Genomic DNA, 24,653 nt, shown 5'->3' with positions numbered 1-24,653 from the left:
AATCTACTTTTAGCTACCTTAAGACATATAATACAGTGTTGTTAACTAAATCATCATGTTGTATATTAAATACGCAAAACTTACTCATCTTATAACTGGAAGTCTAAATCATTGAGATGATTGGTTTTGATCATGTTACAGTTTAGTTTGAAAAGGAAAAATTACAAACACTTGACCATTAATAGATATATAATGTTCATAAGTCATATATATTAGGCATTTATAAGTCTAATAACTTACACATGTGTGTTCAGTATTAAGAAATACAAAGCAGAAATTGGTCTAACTATTGTCATATAAGAGGGCCTTAAGAGGGCACCTGGGTGGCTCAGTTGTTAAGCATCTGCCTTCAGCTCCAGTTGTGATCCCGGGGTTCTGGGATCAAGCCCAGCGTTGGGCTCCTTGCTCAGCGGGAAACCTGTTTCTCCCTCTCCCACTCCCCCTGCTTGTGTTCCCTTTCTGGCTGGCTGTCTCTGTCAAATAAATAAAAAAAGTCTTAAAAAAAAGAAAGGCTCCTTGAGAGACCTGACTTATTGGGATGATTAGTAATTAGTATATCAATGATCTTAAATGGTTCTTTTTAACTTACTAAAGGATGTGTTAAAGTATAGCAAGATCTTGATTAATTGGAGCCCAATTAACAAAAACTCTCAGACTGTTTTGGGGCTTTACTTTTAGAAGTATGGGAATAAATCAAAAGACCACTCAAATGAGAACAGTTCAGAGCTGTTATAAGCAAGGAAATCAGCCACAATCACCTGGATTGGAAAGAAACTGAAAGGCAGTCAGACGAACCTGAAAACTTACCCTGAGAAAAAGGGAAGTAGTCAGGTGTTCTCTGATTAGAGGTTGTTGGCATGGGGAAGCTGGAAATGGGCTAACTAGAAGCAGGGCATCTTCTGTGATTGGTTTGGAAACATATTTGGCTTTTTCTGGTTGTTCTGAATTGGAAGTGGGGGACAAAATGCAGGGACCAGCAGTCCAAATTCTGACTATTCTGGGGCAAATGTTGCAGAAACCATTATTTGGCTTTGGACTGGTTTGAGAGAGTGTTTCTTACTTCTTATTTTCTCTCAGTATTTTACATATTTTTTGTCTTCTGATTTCCATTGTTTCCACTGAGAAATCTGCTGTATTTTTCTTCTTTTGAAGGTAATCTGTCTTCTCTATCTTAAAAATTTTCTCTTTGTCTTTGGTTTGCCGCAAACCAAACAAATCTAAGGATTTGTGTATTTATTTTTCTTAGGATTCACAGGATTCGTTTAATCTATGGATTCACATCTTCCAACAGTTTGGAAAATTTTCTCAACCATTATCTTTTAACATTGCTACTGCCTCAGTCTTTTTCCTTCTTGAAATTCAGTGAACATATGTTAGAATTTTTCACTGTAGTCCTATATATCTTGCTATTTTTTCTGATTTTTCTATTCTTTTGTTTTTCTACATCATTGTAGATACTTTCTTCTGACTTATCTTTCAGTTTACTAATTCTCTCTTCACTCGTGCCTGACCTGCTCTTAATTTTTTTGTTGTTGTATTCTTTAATCCAGACTAATTTAACCCATTTGATTTAATAGTTTCTTTGTTTGGGTTAAAATCCTCAGTCTTGTTTGATTTGTAAAGAATCTCCTTGACCTTAATAATATGGTTACTTTGAAGTTAATGTCTCAAACGCATATTTGTAGCCTCTGTGACTCTGTCTTTATTGTCTGATCTTTCTATTGATTTTAGTTTATGCTATTTTATACTCCTTATGTGTCTATTTTTTATTATGGGCCAGATATGGTATTTGCAAGAAGAAATGCTTGAAGTCCAGGATAATGCTATCTTTCTCCATAGAGGATTTATGTTTGTTTCTGCCACCTCCCTAAGTGCTCAAGTACACAAAAGTCACCCAAAAGCAATATCGTGGTTTGAGATAATTCAAACCTGAGCTGCAGTCTTCTGGAGTGCTTTTTTTGCATGGTGCTTTTTTCCCGCTAATGTCACTTTGAATATCTCTATAAAAGAGAGACCTAGGTACTATTATAACACGTATTTGGAAGTATAGTGAGAAGGGTGAGTTAGATCCTGCAATTGCATAACACTTTACACCAAATTGAGAACATGTTAAATTTCCACATCAAGGAATGGCACAAGGCCAATGGACTTTATTTATGAAAGGTCAGATGGGGCTGGAATTTGGGTTGGTTGGGAGAGTATTACAGCAAAAAGCATAAAGCCAAGTCTCACTGATTTATTTGCTTTTCTGAAAGTTAGGCTTGTATTTGATATTTCCATCTATGTTAAAGCCATGTTTTTCCTTCTTTACTATAAATCTTTTAACCAGATATTTTCTCTTCTTACCAGGTTCCATTCTGGTCCCTTTGTGCTAATTATGTCATAGCTTAGATTCAGATTTCTCATCCTGAATAGCTCAATTTCACATATACCTTCCTCTATTCTAGAAATGGATGGCCTGTCTCCTATTTTGCTGAGACTTCTCCTTTCTTTATACATTGCCTTGAATATTCCTCCAAATGAAGCAAACTTTTTTCCTGACCAATCCATGAGGAGCCGATGCCATCAGTATTTAGCACTAAGCCCATCAACACTCCACAGTCCTCAGAAAGCAGGATAAACATTTATTCTTGGTATGTTTACCACTTGGGTAATTTTTTTTTTAATTGCCCTGCTGTTTTTCATGTCTTTGGCCTTGTTGATGTTTGAATGTATCAGCTCTCTCTCCAAAGGAAGAGGAACTCCAAACGACATTTTAGCCAACAATACTGTGAACCCATTGAGTTCCCAGGATAGAGGGCGTGGTGATGATAGTGAGGTCAAAATACCATTAGCTCTACTGGTGCATTCTTTCCTTTTTAATTTGTTTTACTGACATACAAAATGGTAACATATTTAAGGCATACACAGTTGTGATTTGATATACATATTATGTATGCATTCACATATATTGTGAAAGAACTCCCCCACTTTACTTAATTAACAAATCCATTACCTCAAAAATTTATCTTTTTAAAATTTTTGTGGGAATATTTGAGTTCTGTACTCTTAGCAAATTTCAATTATACAATACAGTGTTATCAACTATATTGCCCATGTTTTTTACATTAGATCTCAGTCTTTGTTCATCTTAAACTAAAAAGTTTTTTCTACTGGTATATCCTTACAGTAAGTTTTTATGGTGCACCTGGGGGGGATGGGTATTCTTACTTGAGAGAATATGGCTGTACCTAGCTGAAATCAGCTCATGTAAACAAAAGATTGTTTCAACCCCAGGTTGAATGACTAGCTTCAGTTGAAGAAACAATAGATATACTTTTGCGAATAGAGGTAAAGTAAAACTAAACGGTTCAAGGAAAATTATTGTTAAAGTCTTATAATGTCTAAAGTAAAAAGAGCAATGGATTCATTTAGTTTAAGCTATAGGATCTACAAACTTACTATAAATAAAAAAATGAAAACAATTTTAATGTGTAATACGTAAGCATGACTAAATAAATTATGGCATATCTACAGAATAAAATACTATATAGTCTTTAATAATATTTTTTAAAAAAGATGAGGAAATGCTTATGTCTTTATATGGAATGAAAGAATCCGAGGATAAGCATAAGATATCTCTAGAAGGATACACATACCAAAAATTTTAAAAACTGGAAATATTCATTTTTGTTAAGGAGGAGAAGTAGGGGACTGTGGGTTAGGTCAGAGGACAATCTTCGCTCTGTATCCATTTGTACCTTCTGAGTTTGAAACTGTATGAATGTATTACTTATTTTTTAAATTTTAAAATAATTAAAATGAAGAAATCAGAAATATAAATATTGCATATGGAATATAATTTCTTTTCTTTTTAAAAAGATTTTATTTATTCATTTTGAAAGGAGAGAGACAGAGCACAAGCAGGGGGAGAGGCAGAAGCAGAGGGAGAAGCAGACTCTCTGCTGAGCTGGGAGCCCAAAGTGGGGCTTGATCCCAGGACCTGGAGATCACAACCTGAGTCAAAGGCAGATCAGAGCCACCCAGGCAACCTGGAATATAATTTCAACTATGCAAAGATGTACATAGAAAAATATATAGCAGAGGGCTCATGAGTAGTTCAGTTGGCTGAGTGTCTGACTCTTGATTTGGGCTCAGGTCATGATCTCAGGGTTGTGAGATCAAGCCCCACATCATGCTCCCTGCTTAGAGGGGAGTCCGCTTCTTTCCTTCCCCTTCTTCTTCCTCTTCCCCCAATTGCATGTTTTTTCTCTCTCTCTCAAACAAATAAATAAATCTTTTTTAAAAAAGGAAAAATATATAGCAGGAATTATGCTCAAATATCAACCTGATTCTCCCTGGAATAATAGGCTTTTTCCCCCTTCTTCTTGTATTTTCCATAGTTTTTAATGTAAGAAAATTTATTTTGAGTGAAAATAAATTTTATTTGAAAATAAATGGAAAATACAAAATCTTAAAAGCTTAGGAAACTATTTTAAATATACTTTAAAGGTTTATAGCTTATCATCAAGTTTTTTTCCACTTAGGGATAAAGTCATCCCTTGGGAGGAATTTAATAAATTAAGTAAATAAAATATATGCAATGAATATTCTTCAAAAGTCAAATGGCAAATAGTTTCCTGTTTCCATCAGTAGGAGAGATCAATTTTCACTTAAAGGATGAGGTACATTCTGAGAGTTCAGTGAGTTGAATTCTCACAGTGGGTCTGGAGTAGTTATGTGACCTTGACCAAGTAGCATAACTTCTGAAGGTCAAATAATTTTTAACTCTGAAACAAAGAGTTGGGTTAGATTAGGGTTTCTAAGCATTTGGGGGTAACATGGACCTGTAACCTTTTTAAAACTACTATGGAAATTATCATCTGTTTGCCAACTTTCTGTTTCATCAAGGAAAGTCATATCAGTCACCACGAAACTCACTTCTACCCTCCCCTATGTATCATCAACATTGTTTCATAAAATAAAGAAATTTTAACACATACATGAAGTAGGAATGCCATAATCACAAAATGTAGGGTAATCCTTTAAATCGTATTATTTTGTTTTACCAAAAAAAAATCATTATAAAAATGTTTTTCTTTGGGCACCCTGGGTGGCTCAGTCATAATCTCGGGGTCCTGGGATTGAGCCCCGAGTTAGGCTCCCTTCTCAGCAGGGTCTGCTTCTCCCTCTCCTTCTGCCCCTCCCATTGCTCATGCTCTCTTTCTGTCTTCTTTTCAAACGAATAAATAAAATCTTAAAAAAAATGTTTTTCTCATATTCCTCAGACCTGTGTGGGGGAACCATGTTTTAGATGAGGACCATTTCCACTCTAAAATAAGATGATTCTAAGTCTGATTGACCAAGAAGGTCATTAGATGCATAACATTATGCATCTAATTCCATACCCTCAAATACAAAAATCAAGAATGGAAAGGGTGGCAGGGGGAAATTGACTAGTCCTTCATCAAGGTGGACATATTTCTATGTAAGTTCCTATTAATAGGTGAAGCAAACAAAGCAATAAATGTATTTTAAATAGTCTGAACTTTTATTCTATATATTTATTCATGTCAATCAATTATGAATACAGTGGTGGTCCAAATTAATCATTTATGCTTAAAAAGACAGTGACTCTCTTCAGTTATCAAATAACCATAATAATTTCATTTTTTAGTACACATTGATGACAGGTACTGACATACACGCTCTGTACTCCACTGAGTATCACAATAAGCTCTGAGGTAGACAGAAGTAACTTCATGTGATTAAAGAATTTGAAGTAACTGAATTTGCACAGTTGACTGGACTGGAATTCAGGTGTTATAAATTCTAAAACCCATGTTCTTTTCATTTTCTCTATCAAAGTAATTTGCTTTCATTGAATATTATATTGTTTGTAGATGTTTTACATGATAACTCATTCAAACCTCCAAAAGATATAGAAGGTGTTTGAAATCCATCTTGGCCCTCTAGGAATTTAAAATCTCGCCTCCTGAGGCGAGACGCACACATACATACGCATGCACACACACGAGAACTTTTTTACATCATAAGGCAACATGATTGTGCTGAATAAGTAATAATAAATACAGTAGGCAAATTAAAAAAGATTTTATTTATTTATTTATTTATTGGACAGGCAGAGATCACAAGGAGGCAGAGAGGCAGGCAGAGAGAGAGGGAGGGAAGCAGGCTCCCTGCTGAGTAGAGAACCCGATGCGGGACTCAATCCCAGGACCCTGAGATCATGACCTGAGCCGAAGGCAGCAGCTTAACCCACTGAGCCACCCAGGTGTCCCACAGTAGGCAAATTTTTGAGGAAGATAAAAACCACAGAACCAAGTCTAAGGCTTGAGTTGGGCAGTTCAAGGGCAAGGGGTAGGAGAAGAATATTTATTTCAAAAGAGGAAAGACTGTGTGAGCAAAAGTTTGGAAGGAAAATAAAATGCTTATTTCAGGGACAATGAAGAGAGCAGAAGATTGAAAGTAAAGCAAAGGCTGATAAAACTGTAAAAATTGGTTGAATTGTGGAATTCCTATACAATTAGGACAATGTGGTCATTTGAAGTCTTCTTTGGACCATGTAACAAGGCAAAGGTTGCCCTCTGGAAGGTTCAGGGAAGGAATGCATGCATGAGAGTACTTTATTGGAGACACTAATGAATAAGTCTGTGAAGTAGAGAAAGGGAGAATGGAAGAAAGAAAAGTTAGAAAGAAGCAACAGGACAGGCCTTGGTGATGGATCTGATATGAAGAGTGATAAAGAAGGGAAGACCAAATAAGTATCCAAAGCTTTAAGCTTCTATATTTAGTAGGAGAATTACAGTACCAGACGCAAAAATAGGGACATCATGAAAGTTTATTTTAGGACCAAAAAAAAAAAGAGAGAATTTAATTTTAGATATAAATTTGGGAGGTGGCTTAATGTGACAGACTGGAGTTCAGATTTTATTTTTGTCATGTTGAGAAAAACTTGGTGAAAGATCAGGGCAAGTTTCTGTACCTCTCTAATTCCCCCAAGTTATCTATTATCCTAATAGATAAAGTGAAGGTCATAAACCCACCCATTGGACGGTTCAGAGGATGGAATGAAATTTTTTTTTTAAGAATTTTATTTATTTATTTGACAGAGAGAGAGAGAGATTACAGGTGGTGAGAGAAGCAGGCAGTGGGGGAGGGGGAAGCAGGTTCCCCACTGAGCAGAGAGCCTGACGAGGGTCTTGATTCCAGGACCCTGAGATCATGACCTGAGCTGAAGGCAGCGGCTTAACCATTGAGCCACCCAGGCACCCCTGAAATTTGTTTTTAAGGCAACTATGGTACCATGTAATATATACAATCACTACAAAAGATTTTTTTTTGTTATTGTTAAGTGTTGTGATAGCATTAACAAAGTTGACAGTAATTCTTAATGGCTGATTCAGTGAATTTGAAGTGTCAGTGAACGTATCCAGTAAATAATCTGAGCTACGAATTTGGAACTCATGTGAATATTCAAACCGAGAGTCAGCTGTTAGGAGTGATGGTCGATGCTTTCAGAAGGATTAGTTTCCCTAGCAAGCATGAAGAAAGAAGCAGTCAGACTGAGTGCTGAACTTGGAAAATGCTTTCAGTCCACAGGTGTGAGGAGGAAGACAGGACACCTGATAAGACAAAAACTTAATCAGAGAGAACAGAGAAGAAATAGGATGCAATAGTACAGAATTCGAAGGGAGGTGGCGGGTTTCAACAAAAAAGTAGTGAGTATCTCCAAATGTTGCAGAAAAGACACCTACCATGTATTACTTAAATTTTAGAGCAATTACAAGAACTGGCATGATTGTCAAGACCATACGTACTAGAAATGTTCTGGATATTTTTCAAGAGTACATATTTATCACCATCAATGTTAGACTTTCTAATTAGAGTAATCAATTATTAACTTAGTAAATTAATTTAGGTTTCTAATCATCATACCAAAGTACTAGCCAGACCAATGCTGGGTTATGAAGGTAATCTAAGGGCATTTTAATATGCACATAAGAATAAAAGTAGTTGGGAAATGACTCTTTAATATTCAAATATTCCTTCTTACAAATTATACTCTTCATTTGTTTAATGTATCCAGAGAACAAAGACTAAACTTCAACCAGTCTTGGTCCAAATCGTCACAAAATCCAAATGATACAGGGCAGCAGAGATTTTACTATTTTGCATGTTGACGAGGCCAAGAGCTAAATGTCAGAGACCACCTGCCTTATTTAACCTTGACTCTCTGATTATAAGTTCAAGAGATCTTATGGAGCTAAATACATCTTCTGATATAAACATCTGTCAACTTCATGGTCTTAGAAATGTGATCTATTTACATTCATGACTTACATATATCTCTGAAAAATCATAGCTGAGCCTCGTTCCCCACTGCCCAGCTGCTACAAGTACCCTGCCTAAAGATTTTAGCTGAGACTTCTTTGGCAAATGATGCCAAGGACTCAGTTCAATCCAAATGAAATTTACAAAGTTACCACAATAGAATTATAAAAGTGAGTTGGTTTAGGGGTGCCTGGGCTGCTCTGTCCGTCAAGTGTCCGATTTTTGGTTTGGGTTCAGGTCATGATCTCAGGATCATGAGATTGAGCCCCAGTGTGGGTGGGTTTCATACTTAGTGGGGAGCCTGCTTGAGATTCTCTTCCTCATCCTCTAAAATGAATACATAAAACTTAAGAAAAGGAGTTTTTTACAAAACACAGGTAATACAAAGAGATTAAAGAAATTGCCGGAGGGAAAAGGGAGCAAGGAAATCAAAGCCAGCGTAAAACTGATCACAGAGCAATGTATTCCCCTTGCTAAACAAATTTGGCTCTAAGTTTCCTAGTGGCCAGAGCAAAGAAGAAAGCACTCCCAGCTATAAAATTAATGTTGCTGCTCATAAGATAAAAGGATATTTAGTGAAAGCCATGGTGCTTCCGAAGCTGGAACCCAGGGAATTTCTCCTCTGGGTCTTTGTAAGGAGGAGTCTGGCAACAAGGCAGACTGGGTTATCAATAAAAACTTTGTGTTAAATACAGTGATAGATGTCTTGGGTCAGATCTGATAGCACCCCTCTATGTATGCACAGTTCATTCAAGTCCATTCTTCAAGGAGGCAAATACCTGTGATCTGAACACATAGTACTCTGACAATCAGGTCTGGTCCCAAGATAAATTTTAGGGTAACCAGCAGAATGAATAATTTGCATACCCTTCGAGGTATTCCCACAAGCACAATTTTTTCAAAAATCGGTATTTGCTAACAGACTGGACAGTAGGGAGTTCACTGAAGTTGTATTCTCCAGTGACAGTCCAGAGAACAAGTATTCTGTATGACGTAGGGCAGGCACATGTGCCTGGCCACTGGCAGATGGAGGGCACGGACAAGGTTCTTCTGTGAAAATGGTCTAGTCCAGTTGAGCACCTCTCAGGGCAACTCAGAGTCTAGTCACTATGGAGCCTGTTTTCTCAGGTTAAAATAATAATGAAGGGGTCCTTGGATGGCACAGTCGGTTAAGCATCCGACTCTTGGTTCTGGCTCAGGTCATGATCTAGGTCATGAGATCAAGCCCCTTGTGGGGCTCTAGCTCAGCAAGGGGTCTGCTTAAGTATCTCTCTCCCTCTGCCCCTGCCCCTCCCCCACACTTGAGTGTGCTCTTTCTCTCTCAAACAAATCTTTTAAAAATATTAAAATAATGACAAAGATCACTAAAAATATGTATTATTTGGATTTGTGGAATTCCAAATGTAATCTCCTGTCCTGCCTGATTTGGTCCTTACTGTGAGATGATGTGGCAGCAGGTACTGTTCTTGTTTTATAGATAATTCCCCTCAAAAGGAAGAGGGAAGGGGCGCCTGGGTGGCTCAGTGGTTAAGCCGCTGCCTTCGGCTCAGGTCATGATCTCAGGGTCCTGGGATCGAGTCCGGAATCGGGCTCTCTGCTCAGCAGGGAGCCTGCTTCCCTCTCTCTCTCTGCCTGCCTCTCGGTCTACTTATGATCTCTCTCTGTCAAATAAATAAATAAAATCTTAAAAAAAAAAAAAAAGGAAGAGGGAAGAGGAAAGAGGGGAGTTCTAAGGGTCTTCTTTGAGGGCTAAGAGTCCATGATTTTCACTATGATATATCCTGTCTACCTGAACTTTCAGGATGACAGCCTCAACTGTTTAAGATTCTGAGATATAAAGTTCCCTTGGGCAGGTGATGCCTTATGTTAGCAGAGCACCATTTAGGTGCTTAGTCAGTTTCATCCTGATTTCAGCCCACACCCTACACTGACATCTTCCCTGTTCTAATTCTTCTTCGCTGAAGTTAGGATAAAAGCCTGCTTACCTGCAAGTTCAGAAATGTCCATTTTTAAAGTTGTCCTGCCAGCAGGCAAGAGAGACTATGACCGAGTGACTTAGAGCTTTAAAGAGCCATAAAAGACCTTTATTTGGAGGTACTCCCAACCCCCTCATCACCCTTCACAGCATTCCTCTTGGGCAGGAAGGAAACGGAGCTCTCACCCCACGGTTCCCAGCCTCGGGGAGGGTAATGGGGCATTAGTGGAATTCTCAGAAGCACCCCGCCCAGGATGCAAGAGGCTGCTAGGAAGGCCTGGCGTCCCTGAGGTAATTGCCCTGCCCATTATTGGTGCTTCATTCTACAGGGGATTCATTGGGTCACATGTACCACAACACATGCTGGAGATCGGAGAAGCTATTTAATGGCTGCACGGATGGAGAACACGGCTCAGGCTGGCATACAGCTGTGGCTTTGCCCAGTATTACCAACGTCACACTGGGCCCAGAGCCAACAGAGCAGTCGCAGGAACAGGAGCAAGCCACCACCCTCGCAGAGACTCTTCCTTCAGTTCACGAAAAGAAAAAGCTTCTGTGAAGCCTTTACGATGAATGAAAGTGAGGATTTCCTGGATTAGTTTGCATTTCCAAGAACGCTTTCCTCTTCTATCATTTTCCCCTCTTCCTGAGAGAAGTTTTAAAACCAAAATCGGTTGAGTTGGCCTTAAAGCCGGTCTGTCCCCAAAGGGAGCCGCTTATCTTGTGAATGTGAGTGTTCTCCCTCCTCAGCCCTGAGCGGAGAGCGCCTTTGCGGGGATGGAGGGTGTTTCATCCACAGTTTTTCCTGTTCTTTTTTGTAAACAACAGTCCTTCTCCTCATTATCATCATTAAAGCTCCAGACGCTGAAATGGCTGAAAAGCTAAAGGAAGTCTACATTTTGTAGAGGGGAACAGGAGCAAAGAAGGGAAAGTGTATTGAAATGTTTAAGTGTTATTCTTTAGGATGGATGAATGTGCTAGAGACCAACGCTTCTCAAATTTTCACGTGCCTATAGATCATCCAAGGACCTCATGAATGGGCAGAGTCAGACTGCAGGTCTGGAGTGGGGCCAGAGAGTCTGCATTTCTAGCACATTCCCACGAGATGCCTGTGCTGTTGGCCCACACACCACACATTACACAGGAAGGGTAGAGACCTACCCATGTCAGCAACACTACTGTCACTAAAAACAGATTTCTGGACTATCCTCATTAGACCATTAAAAAGGGCATTTTTCTCATTTTGCTTCAGTAATTAAAAACGCTAGAAAGACAGTTTTGATTTTTTTTTTTCTTTTGGTGAGATAGCAAACTCATCTCTACAGACGTACGGCACATACAAAATCTGTTTCATTCTTTCTCTAGCCTCTATCACTTACATGCATTTTCCACAGCTGTCTAGTGTATCATACTTATTCATGTTAAGAGAACAAAGTGGTAGTCACGCTTCACTCTCAGAAGGGTCCCGGTTTAGAAAATAAATCATAGAATCACCCTACTTACGGCCCATACTGTAGTGTTACATGGCATTTAGCATGCTCTTGTTGTGTATGGCTGATTACTTCTATTTGTGTCTACATCTGAGGTCTCTGATGAGGTTATAACTTATCTGAAAGCATCCCATTCATTCACTTTATCAGTATTTACTGACTGTTCTTTTAAACAACCTGGGGTCATTGTCCATATACAGTTGCAAGTTGGATTCAGATAGCTTATGAGATTAGAAAATGAAAGTCTAGATGCTCTTCAACGGACGAATGGATAAGGAAGATGTGGTCCATATACACTATGGAGTATTATGCCTCCATCAGAAAGGATGAATACCCAACTTTTGTAGCAACATGGACGGGACTGGAAGAGATTATGCTGAGTGAAATAAGTCAAGCAGAGAGAGTCAATGATCATATGGTTTCACTTATTTGTGAAGCATAACAAATAGCATGGAGGACAAGGGGAGTTAGAGAGGAGAAGGGAGTTGGGGGAAATTGGAAGGGGAGGTGAACCATGAGAGACTATGGACTCTGAAAAACAATCTGAGAGATTTGAAGTGGCGGGAAGGTGGGAGGTCGGGGTACCAGGTGGTGGGTATTATAGAGGGCATGGATTGCATGGAGCCTGGGTGTGGTGAAAAATAATGAATACTGTTATGCTGAAAATAAAAAAAAAAGAGTAATCTGTAAAAGAAAAAAAAAGAAAGAATATGTAAGTCTAGTCAATAAATAATGGGTAGCAGTGGCAGTCCTGGTAGAACGTATTCATCCACCCCTCTGTCCATTCACTCATCTGTTTGTCCATCCGTCTATGCATCTAGCCATCCATTCGAACCTTATCGAAAATGACTCTGTCAGATGCTGGGCAAGGTCCTGGAGGTACAGTAGCAATCAAAGCACAGCTTCTCTTTCCTAGACCTCCTGTTTATTTCTTCACGAAATGTTCATTGATTCATTTTTAAAAAATAAACTTTCTTTCAGTTTATTCAGATGGCAGAGATGTCCTCTGTTGGGAGAAATAGGAACAGGAAATGAGCATCTATTGCAATGAGCATCGATTTGGAAATATATAGATGGTGCTCCAAAATGGCCCAACCTTGGGGAAAGTAACTTCCATCGCCAGGGCCTCAATTTTCTCATCTGCAAACTGAAGGTGCTCAATGATTGCTAAGATCTTTTCTAGTCTTCAAATTCTATTAGAGAAGTCAGATATGTTTTTTCCTTTCCTGTTAAAGACTTCTAGGAAGAGAATTTTAGAAAGCTCTGAAGAGCAGAGGGAGTAAGATTGTAGAAACCTTCAGGGATGGTTCATTAGAGGACTTCAGGCACATTTTCTTTTTTGTCTTTCTCAACTCTGTCATCAGTTCACAGTTTACCAAGTTCATGTCCTCACCATCATTCTTCCCCAGCCAACCACATACTTTTCCCTTCCTGGCTCTCCCTCCTATTCTCATTCATCCTCTTGACTTTCTTCCCTCACATGGCTCAATGCTATCATACCTCAGTTTTGCTTCTAAATTCTTTTTAAAAAATCAGTTGAGGTCTAACTGACTTACAATATTATATTCATTTCAGGTATCTGGCATAGAATTACGTGAATTGCGTGATTTGATGTTTGTATATATTGTGAAATGGTCATCACTATGACTAGTTACCATCTCTATTTCAACTCTTGTGACCAACTTCCATTTTTGTTCACTCAATCTCTCTTTCTCACCAGAAGCTATTTGATATTTGCCACATAACCTGTGTTATTAGTACACTTCCTTCATACTTTTTTCCCAGTGGAAGATGCAATGGTAGAAATCTTCTGTCTTCTGGAAAATCTGCCCATGTGATGTGGTGTATCAAGAAGTTACCTGACATGCTTTGAATGGCTTATTTTTCTGCAGATTCATTCATTCATTCATTTGTTCAACAGATAGTTTTTTTTTTTTTTTAAAGATATATTGATTTTAGAGAAAGAGAGAGAGCATGGGGCAGGGGGGCAGATGGAGAGGGAGAGAGAGACTCTCAAGCAGACTCCCCATTGAGCCTGGAGCCTAACGCAGGGGCTCTATCTCATGCCCCTGAGATCAGAACCTGAGTGGAAGTCAGGAGTCAGACACCCAACTGACTGAGCCACACAGGTGTCCCTCAACAGATACTTATTAAGCACCGGCTATAAGCAGCATTGTGTCAAAGCACAGGGACAGGGAGTGAAAAGAAGGACAAGATATAATTTTTCTCTTTTTGAAACATAACACATAAAGAGAATGACTTGTAAACAAAAGAATTAAAAAGCAGTATGACAAATAAGATGAGAAAATGGTGTAGGAACCCCTAATGGTTGCTTGCCAAAGCTTTTCTGGGCTGTGGCATTTGACTTCCAAAACACTGTGGTTTCTCCTCTGCTACCTCCTGCTGTGTCTCTAACTTAGGGGCCCTGCATTGACAGGAAATCGCTGCATGTTCTGATTGTGTTTTGGTGATGTCAAGCAGTAAAACAGTCACAATCTGAGTTGCCGTTTTGCAAATAAATGCACTAAGTGCTTATATAGGTTCATTTTGACAAAAAGGATCAGGATTTGGAAAGGCAAGTTACACTACGCTTTCAAAGCAAAAAACCCCCAAATACTCAATTTTTGGCAAATCTATGGTTGAGGAAATGGGAGTTACAGTGGCAGTGGTGGGGTCCTAAGGGGCAGTATACCTCATTAATAACCACCAATTCAGAAAGAAAAAGAAAAAGAAAAATAAATAAAGAAAGAGAAAGAAAGAAGAAACTAACTTCTGAGATTTCTGTGGACTCAAATCCTATTGATTCTCTAATTAAAATTCAGAAATGTTTCAGGTAATAATTCATTAACATCTATGAGTTTTTACCATTAAATCACTTACTAGAGTATCCAAAAGAGAGGCCCTGAGACAAAGAATCTAATTTTGGGTACCAACTATTCTAGAACAGGTAAGACCCCAAAGAGTAGACTGGGCGGGGGGCCACTGCAGTGGGAAGATCTGGCCAGTGCGAGTGCAGGACAAGATGAGGAAGGCCTGTGACATCTGTGTAGGGAAGAAGGTCAACCTTTCTCTCTACATAAGCTCATCCTTTCCCTGCTCTAATTACTGGCATGCACACAACTGCACACATTTTTTTCCCAGGCCAGATCTCTCTGGTGAACTCTGGGTTCCTATGACTTCTATTTGATATTAACCTGTCCCCAGACTTGTTCCTCTTCTTCCTGGGCCTGGTCTCACTGACCCACCTCATTTTCCAAGCAGAGCCAGCTGTGGAGCTGGACTCCTTGTGGCTCAGCTGCCATCTGTAAGCAGTCATCCAGTCCAAAGTCCTCCCCTCTGTAGCAGCACTTTGGTCTGTCTGCTGCTGCCCGGTCCTGTTGTTACAACTGAGACCCGGCCGTTCCCATTTCTACAGTACATCAGTTTCATAGATTACTCAGTGATTTCTCCACTTAACATCATGTTTCAAACTGTCCTCTACCCTGAAACCAGAGTGAACTCTCTAAAGCACCAATTGGACGTATCCCTCTTGTGTTCAACATTCCATTGTCCTCAGGGTACAATCTAAACTGGTTAGGGCAGCACACCAAGACCTTCAGGATTTGAACTCAGCCTCAGGCTGACTTTTCTCCCATGGCCTCCATATTTGAGTTATACACACCAGTGCCCTGAATGTATATTTTCTCTTGCTTCTGGGTTTTACACGTGTTATCTCCTTGGCTGAGGTGGCCTTCCTGTCTGCCAGCACTTGGCTAACATCTGTTGATCCTTCTAGGTCTCTGCTTAGGCAGCCTCTCCTAAAGGAAGGCTCTTCTCCCATTGCCCTCCAAGACTGGGCATGAATGACTCGTATGTGCTTATACAGCACCTGACCTCATCCCTCCCAGCACTCAACATCCTGTTCTGGGAGTAGAGTAGGGCTTTGAGCCTGGTGACATTTCCAGTCACAAGTGCATTAACCGGCACAGAGGGGACACTCAATATTTGATGAGAAAGGAGCAAAGGAAGAAAGGGGGTTTCTGAGAGCAGGATGAAATGTGTTCAAATCATAGTTGGCCTATTTATTCCTCTTCTTAACCTTTCCCCTCTCCCCTTCTGCTCATTAAGCAGAATTAACCATTAATACATGGTTTTAAAATAATAATTTAGAGCTGGAGTGACTTTCTTTCTGATGAAATCAGATGGATTACATAGGTGATGGAGGACTGTCTAGTACTGAAAAGTTAACGTGGTTAAGAGTCATTCCCTTGAGGAATGCATCATGAACAATATTCCATAGTGGTCAAAGATTACCTTTGGTCTCTGAGAGACCTGAGTTCAAGTCTTGACTCTGGCATGTACTATGACCTTCAGTAAATCATTTAACCTAAGTCTCAGTTTCCTTATCTGTAAAGTAGTCATCATAGGAGTCTCATTCACTTTTGAAGATTATGTAAGACATATAAAGAACTTAATACATTGTCATTTACTGCATAGTGTCCAAAACTGTTGGCCATTATAATAACAAGTGGCAGCAGGACTCTGCCTGATTTATCTCAACATCTCTCTCTTTTTCTCTCACAATTAAGCAATTTATAGTCAGACTCTGAACTGATGGGCCCCAGTTACCTCTCTCCTACCCTTCCTCAACGTCTGCCTTCCAATGCCCATCTGACCTTTGTCCTGGGCATCAGTGATGACATCTCCCACTCTTCCATGGCCCACCTCTGCTATTCTGAGTCAGGGGTTAGTCTACATAATCATGAAATCTTTAGAATTCTCCTTCTGAAAAACGTCATCTCATCCTATTCCAACTTGAGAAAAGACTTACAAGTTATATATAGGAAAAGGAGTTTTATCTAAGTTTTCTTTAAGTTAACTAACTCTCAGGTTTATGTTATTTCTAGAAACTGTTATAACTAATAAGCAAATATGTATTTCTTATGATATTCTATATATGACTAGTTACATCTTTGGGTGTAGTATCTTGTTCTATATTTAACCACTTATTTTGCATCTTAATATTTGATAGAGCTAAACCTCATCCTTGTCAATATGGGATGTGGCACAGGGAATTGGGTGATCCCAGCAATAAAATCCAACAGCATCATTGGCTTAGTGGAGAAGTTCACGTGTTGAGCAGTGATGAAATAGATATTGTTGGCTGGAAAGTTAGTGACTCTTGTTATGTAGCAGATCATTTGATCCAACTATCACCTGCTGAATCATGTAAAGAAAGCATGCAAACTGAAGGTGTAGCTAGGGAGAAAGGTAGGAAACACAAAACTTCGGTTTGTATTGTTTGGTTCTTGTGGCTTTTAGCCAACTACTACAAGATAGGAACGTGGGCTGGAGCTATCCTGCCTGCCAGCAGAAATGGAAGGGAATACAGCTTTGTTAGGGGACAGTCTCCGCCTGTGATCTAAATGGATTATGTGTCCTATGACTGGGAGTCTTGCCGGGGTGAAAAATCCAATTACTTTTTTGCCCAGACTGAAGCAGTAGTAAGAAGCAACTGCAAGCTCATCCAGCCTTGGCAAGAGATAAGAATGTGGCCCCAAGCCCTTTTAAAGCATCTTCCCTATGTATTCAGTGCCAAGTCTGGCCATGAAGATAGATGAAGGGTATTGTCATCCCACCCAACTTTTTCATTCTTTACTTCAAAAGGTCTCAAGAAGAGTCAACTTCAAGTTGAGAAGGAAGGGATTGGCAGAGCATAAAGACCTATAAATAAAAGATCAGAGTTTTCAGGCATAGAGTTTCCAGACACAGTTTTAGGTTGTGGTAACTCACACTTGGAACTGACTGGAAGCAAATAGGTTGGAAGCTTACAACATTTGGACAGAAATCTCTCTCTTGGCTTGTAAAAACTTCTAATTATTCAATTCCTAAAAGAATCCCTGGGCCCCTGCACCTGCACAAGAGAGAAATGGCTGTGGAAACGATGCAGCTCCAAAGAAGATCGTATCTTCCAGTGTCCATGGTTCAAATGCAGCCACAGAGGAAAATGGACAGGGAAGAATCTCCCAGAGGGCAAAGCCAGAGATCATGGTGGACAATGGACAAGGGAGTTCCTCCAAGGCAGCAGCTACCTACGGGGCCAATGAAGACATGTACCCCACTGCCAGGAAGGGAATGCTTGCCATTCCTATCCAGCAGGATCCAGTAATTGCTATAAATAGGAAATACCCATGGTATAATTGCTATAGATAAGGAAATACCCATGGTATTTCCTTTTCCTACTTTTTCTGATGGGAGTTTTATCGTGGTTATTCTGCTGCTATTTCGGCAATAATATTGCATGTAAATGCAGATCACGTATTTTCTGGTTTGTGAATTACCAGACCATGAGGAGCCACATCTGGTTGTGATGGGAATGACATTACTCAGAAATTCTGGATTTTGAGTGAAATACAGTAACTAGATGAGACTTTGGGGTCATCTCTTTAGCAGACAGAGATGCATGTGTCTATGTAGGGCAAAAGGAGTATGCATGATTATTTGGGAAGCCAAATCGCTAGCTGCCTTCCACAATCCACTCTTCTCTTTTCTAACAAAAGAATCCTGATTTATAGCTTGACACATTCTTGCCCAGCTAGAATCTTTTTATCCCTGCCTCCCCTAAGATTTAGGTACAGCCAAGTGTTTAAGTTCTGACCAATGAAATAGATAGTTGAGCTGCAAGGAACCCTCTGGATGTCTCCTTACAAGGGAAGGGCCATGCCCCTCCCCCTTCTTCCTTGTGCTGATTCTGATGTGGATGTTCTAGTTGGATCTTCAGCAGTCATCTTGGATTATGAGAAGGAGGGCCACAGAGAGCTCAGAGGAGCATAATGATGTCATGGAACCAGCAAATTAGCTCTGAATTGCTGTGCTTCTAGAGCTTTTAAATAAAAAATAAAGTTCTATCTTATTTAAGTCACTGTATTTTGGGGTTTTGAGCTATGAAGCTGAAGCTAATCATGACAGATAAACTTTGTGTGATTTGGCCAGCTGAACTTTAATAGAAAGTAGTTGGTTTAATGTTGTGGATTTGAGGTCTGGTCCACTGACCATCTAAACTATTCCTGGGAAGTTGAAAAGAAATGCCCATGTTGTTTTAGCTTGGAAGCAGCCGGTGTTGGACCGCATTAGAATGCAAGACTGATAAATTTTTAGAGCTGGGAAAAAAGTCCATAATGCTTTTCCCAATTAAAATGATTATAGAAAGTACACTCCCTCTGGCAGATGGCATCTTTCCTACTGTGGAAACAGAGGAAAAAACTAAGGCTTGTGGTCTGGAGAGGAACAGTGAGGATACCCGTGCTCTCTGATCTGGCCCTAGTATCCAGTATCAGAAAAAAGAAGTGGTTTCACAGGTCTGATGATTTAGAAAAAATAAAACAAAAGCAAACTCATCAGAAAAGTAGTCAATTTTATATATTCAGTTCAATGAATATTTATTTTACTTTCTACAGGCTTACATAGAGTTTCTCAACTATTGACATTTTGTACCAGGTAATTCTTTGCCGTAGGGGGCTCTCCTATGCCTTGTGGTTGTTCTACAGCATCCCTGGTCTCAATCCTCTACATTTTAGTTGCAATGCCTTCCCCCCTTCATTTCAGTTGTGACAACCAAAATGTCTCCAGACATTGCCAGCATCCCTTGGGGGTGAAAATTGCCCTTGGTTGAGAGCCATTGGATTGACATGAGGCATAACACTAACTTCATGTTGTTTTACAAAACATGGAGCCTGCTATTAGCTGGTGCACTGGGTGGGGGAAAGCTACCAGCTTCCTATGGCTGGGACAGAGGACCGAAGTACATTTTAGTTACCTGTACTTGATAGAAAATTTCAAAACTAATAATATAATAATTTCAAAATATAATTTAAATAATGACCTTTTAATAAAGGTCATGCCCTCTTAGTATTTTCAATTTATTACTTCTTTGTGGGGGAGTGGTAAGTGTCTTTAAAAATATAAGAAAGTACAACAAAACAAAACCTGGAGCACAAAGATACAGGAAAGAGGTTGGTGGTTGCTGGAGGTGGGGGATGGGCATGGGAAAAATGAGTCAAGGGGCCAAAAGGTACAAACTTTCAGTTATAAAATAAATAAGTCATGGGGATGTGACATACAGCACAGTGGCTATAGTTAATGGTACTGTCTTGCATAGTTGAATGTTGCTAAGAAAGTGGATTTCAAAAGTCCTCATCACAAGAAAGGTTTTTTAACCACATGTGGTGATGGATACTAGCTAGACTTATTGTGGTGATCGTTTTACAATATACACAAATATCAAATTATTATGTTGTACGTCTGAAACTGCTGTAATGTTATATATCAATTATTCCTCAATTTTAAAAAAGTACAGGAATGTAGAATAATAATTTTTCTTTATTTCCTGCCCAATTTCCTTTCCATCAGAAATTTGGTATGTATCTAGTCAATATATTTTTTAAAGATTTTATTTATGTTAGAGAGAGAGTGAGAGAGAGTGAGAGCGTGCACAAGCAGGGGGAGGGGCAGAGAGGGAGAGAAAGATCTCAAGCAGACTCTGCTGAGCGTGGGCCCCAACACAGAGTTGATCTCACAACCCTGAGATCATGCATGACCTGAGCTGAAATCAAGAGTTAGACTCTTGGAATACTATGCAGCCATCAAAAGAAATGAAATCTTGCCATTTGTGACAACATGGATGGAACTAGAGCGTATCATGCTTAGTGAAATAAGTCAAGCGGAGAAAGACAACTATCATATGATCTCCCTGATATGAGGAAGTGGTGATGCAACATGAGGGCTTAAGTGGGTAGGAGAAGAATCAATGAAACAAGATGGGATTGGGAGGGAGCCAAACCATAAGTGACTCTTAATCTCACAAAACAAACTGAGGGTTGCTGCGGGGAGGGGGGTTGGGAGAAGGGGGGTGGGATTATGGACACTGGGGAGGGTATGTGCTTTGGTGAATGCTGTGAAATGTGTAAACCTGGTGATTCACAGACCTGTACCCCTGGGGATAAAAATATATGTTTATAAAAAATAAAAAATTTATAAAGAAAAATAAGAGTTAGACTCTTAATTAACCTAGCCACCCAGATGCTTTGTATTTTTATACTTTTATATTTTTACTATGGAGATATGCATCTCTAGACAATATTCAGTGTTGTGTTGCTTTGGGTATTTAAGAATATTTACATGAATTATATCACAGTAAATGTAGCATTTTTGTACTCAAAGTTATATTTTTTGTGATTCCTTGTGCTATACATAAATCTGGTTAATTTATTTTAACTTGCATAGAGGTTCCATTGATTGCATATACGGCCATTTATTCATGCATCCTTCTACAGCTGGATATTTGAGTTGGTTCCATGAAATCTCTATTATAAAACAAGTCTAGAGTAAACATCTTTATATATCTTTCTGTGCACACGGACAACATGTACAGGGGTTTCTTCAGAAGGAGAATTGTTGGATCGGAGGCTATGATTATTTTTAACTTCACTAAATAACGAATACCACGTTGTTCTCCAAAGTGATTGAACCAATTTACATTCCCAATAGCAGTGCATGAAAAATCCCCAATTCCTCACAATCCTCTCCAGTGCCTGGTTTTATCAGAATCTAAAGATTTTTCTAGTCTTATGGGAGTGAAATGCCACACTCTGGATTTATGTGCATTATTATGTTTTTGGTGCAATTGCCCATCTTTTCCTCTATTTATTGGCTATGGTGGTTCCTTCTGGGGGTTACTGTTCATGCCCTTTGCTCATTTTTTTCTATTGGATTTTCATTAAAATGTTCGTTTAGAAAAATTTTAGTATGTTCCATACTAATGCTGAGCTTATTTTTTATACTACAGATATCTTCTTCCAGGTTTTTGTTTGTCTTCACTTTTTATTTTTTATTTATTTTTATTTTTTTAAGATTTTATTTACTTATTTGACAGAGATCACAAGTAGGCAGAGAGGCAGGCAGAGAGAGGGGGAAGCAGGCTCCCTGCTGAGCAGAGAGCCCGATGTGGGGCTCCATCCCAACCTGAGATCATGACCTGAGCTGAAGGCAGAGGCTTAACCCACTGAGCCACCCAGGCACTCCTGTGCTCACTTTGTAAAAGATATCTCTTTTTGAGTTGAAGTTTTAAACCTCAGTACAGTCTAACTCATATATATTTTCTTTAATCATTTGTCTTTTCTGGGGCCTTATTTAAGGAATCCTTTCCTACATAAAGACATTAGCCTATATTTTAAAAAGTTTTCATGTTTTATTTAAACACTTATCTCTTTGAGCCTTCTGGAGTCTTTTTGTGTATATGCTAAGAGCTAAGGATCTCACATGTTATCTCGCAACCTTACAACAACCCTATGAGGTAGGCATTATTCCCATTTCACAGATGGAAAAACCAAGAATTAGATAAGCAACTTGCCCAAGCTTTATAGATAGTAGAAGGCAGAAAAGCCAGGACTTGAATCCATTTATTTGGTTTCCAAAGGTATTTTGTTGAATACGTGGCATGATGTCATTCCAGAAGGCCAGATGTTAATATTAACACTATATTAATAAACATAGTGTTTTATTTTTCAAGAAATTTTCTTGTATCCTTTTGGAAGGATGTCACCTATCTCTAGGTGTATCCTAGACAGGAGATTATGAGATTCACTTATTTTCCTTCCCGTGTAGAAGTTCGGGTCCAGTTTGGTCCAAGGTCCTCCAAGCCTTATCTAGTTTGAAGCACCAGTGGTCAGTAACCAAAACTTGGAATGAACTGGGGATATAAGAGAAGTGGAAGTGGCTTTAGCCACCCCACAGTCTTGGGATTTCATCTATCTATTTAGGATTCTCTGTAGGTGGATACGGTGCAATCAGGGCAGAAGGAAGAAAATGTACTGAAAAGTCCAGAACAGCAGTCTTTAGCAGGTGACTGTTTTTCTCACTGATTTCTAAGGTTGTTTCATAACATAGGACTATTAGCTCCTTTTCTGTAATTTTTGTTACAAATATTTCTTCAAGTTGGTGGTTTTTCCTTCTACCTTGTGATATCATTATGCTTTGCCTTATCTCTGTGTGTGGTCAAATCTGTCAATCTTCCCTATCCTTTTCCTATCACTTTTATGCTTAGAAAATCCTTACCAGCCTTAGGTCAGTTAAAATCACAAATAGTTTCCTTTAGAGAAACATTTAGGGGTGCCTGGGTGGCTCAGTGGGTTAAACCTCTGACTTCAGCTCAGGTCATGATCTTAGGGTCCTGGGATCAAGCCCCGTGTCCGGCTCTCTGCTCAGCAGGGAGCCTGCTTCCCCCTCTCTCTCTGCCTGCCTCTCTGCCTACTTGTGATCTCTATTTCTATCAAATAAATAAATAAAATCTTAAAAAAAGAAAAACTTTTAAAATTTGCTTTAAATTCATTTTGCATCATAGAAACAAAATATCTTTAATTTTTTTCAGACGCTACCAAACGGCTGAATATGAAAAGCAATTCCCTTCCTTTTATCCCAACCTCCGCCTCCATTCCCTGGAGGTTTTCCCTCTTAACAGCTCCTTGGGTACCAATCCCAAAACACCTGCATGAATGTAGAACATAAACTACATTTGTAGGAAGAGGTCATGCGGTGGACTTGTTCACGTCGATTTGGAGTTACGTGTCCCAGAGCTGACAACTCTTGGATTTCACTTTTTCCAATCTTAAGGGAGCTACAAGACTCACCAAAAGGCCATCAAACTGGCCATGAAGCCACCTCCCTTTACCCTTTCTGACCTATATTAGCAGAGGCAGGAAGGCTGTGGAGGAGGTCTCTCCAGAGCTGGAGTCCTCATTTAGGGCAAGAATTCTTGATCTGGAATCCTTGGGGTTTTGTGGATAGAATTCAGGGGCTTTATGAACATGTATGGGAAAAGTGGCCAGTCCTTATTTTTACTATCTTTCAGCTGAAATATAGCATTTCCTTCCATTATGAATGTAGGCAAGAGACCACAGTAGTGCTGGCAACAAATGTAATTTTGTCACTAGTAGAAACCATAGATGTTTTCATTTTACATAGTTGTTGGAGATACCTCAAAATATCATTTATATGCATCGTCACTTACAAATCACTGCTAGAACTTGTTACACAATGTGTTAACAAAGCAACATACATACTACAGCACAAATTTTTAAAAATGTTTTTGCCAGTTGCATTGAAAAAAATTCCTTTGTAATACTGCATATTTTATTTTATAAATTTAAAAACATTATTTTAAGAAGGGGGCTGTAAGTCTTTTGACACAAGACTATCAGAAGAATCCATGTCTAGAAAGATCTAGAAAGAGTGTGTGCTTTCTAGAAAGAGGACCGCTTCTCTTACTGGTCCCTCACAGCCAAATGAGAAGCTTCAAAGTTGCCACTAGTAGAAATTGAATTTCGCCCTCTTGCTGGTACCCCTATCCCCTACCCTCAGGCTGTGATGGGCATAGCTGGATGGAAGCCTGGAGTAAGACCATGAAAAGAGATTACCCTGGGTACATCTCCAGGGTCAGAAAACAGAGCCATGGTGAGACTCCTAGGTCTCCAGAAGAATTCATACAGCTGGGCCCTCTAGGCACATGAACACAACTACCAAGATAGTAGGAGACTGCAAGGGTCAAGTGAAAGTGCTTTTGCCCTATTCTTCTTGCCCTCCACCCCCCAACTCCAGAGGGGTTAGAAGGTTAGAAGCAGCAGGGAGAGGAGAGAAGGGCAGAATCATGCAAAAGGAGAACCGCACTCCTCTCTTCCAGAAGGAGCCTGGGGCTATAAGTCCAGTCCAGGATGAATGGAAGGGAATAGTCTTTGATGTGAAATTAATCTTTGACTTAGCCTGGACTTTAATATACACAATAGAATCTCAATGACCAGAATGAGGCTGCTCTTGAAGCGGAG

General features: G+C 39.4%; 1 protein-coding gene across 2 annotated transcripts in view; it reads right to left on the bottom strand.

Annotated features, from left to right (window-relative positions):
- The window catches only part of CDYL (chromodomain Y like), a 246,519-nt gene that overhangs the window by 200,053 nt on the left and 21,813 nt on the right, over nt 1-24,653 (bottom strand). The gene's annotated exons all lie outside the window — the stretch shown is intronic.

This window comes from Mustela erminea, chromosome 4 (assembly GCF_009829155.1).
Source record: "Mustela erminea isolate mMusErm1 chromosome 4, mMusErm1.Pri, whole genome shotgun sequence".
NCBI lineage: Eukaryota > Metazoa > Chordata > Mammalia > Carnivora > Mustelidae > Mustela > Mustela erminea.
Note: the sequence above shows the minus strand (reverse complement) of the source record. Positions and strands in the feature narration are given on the sequence as shown.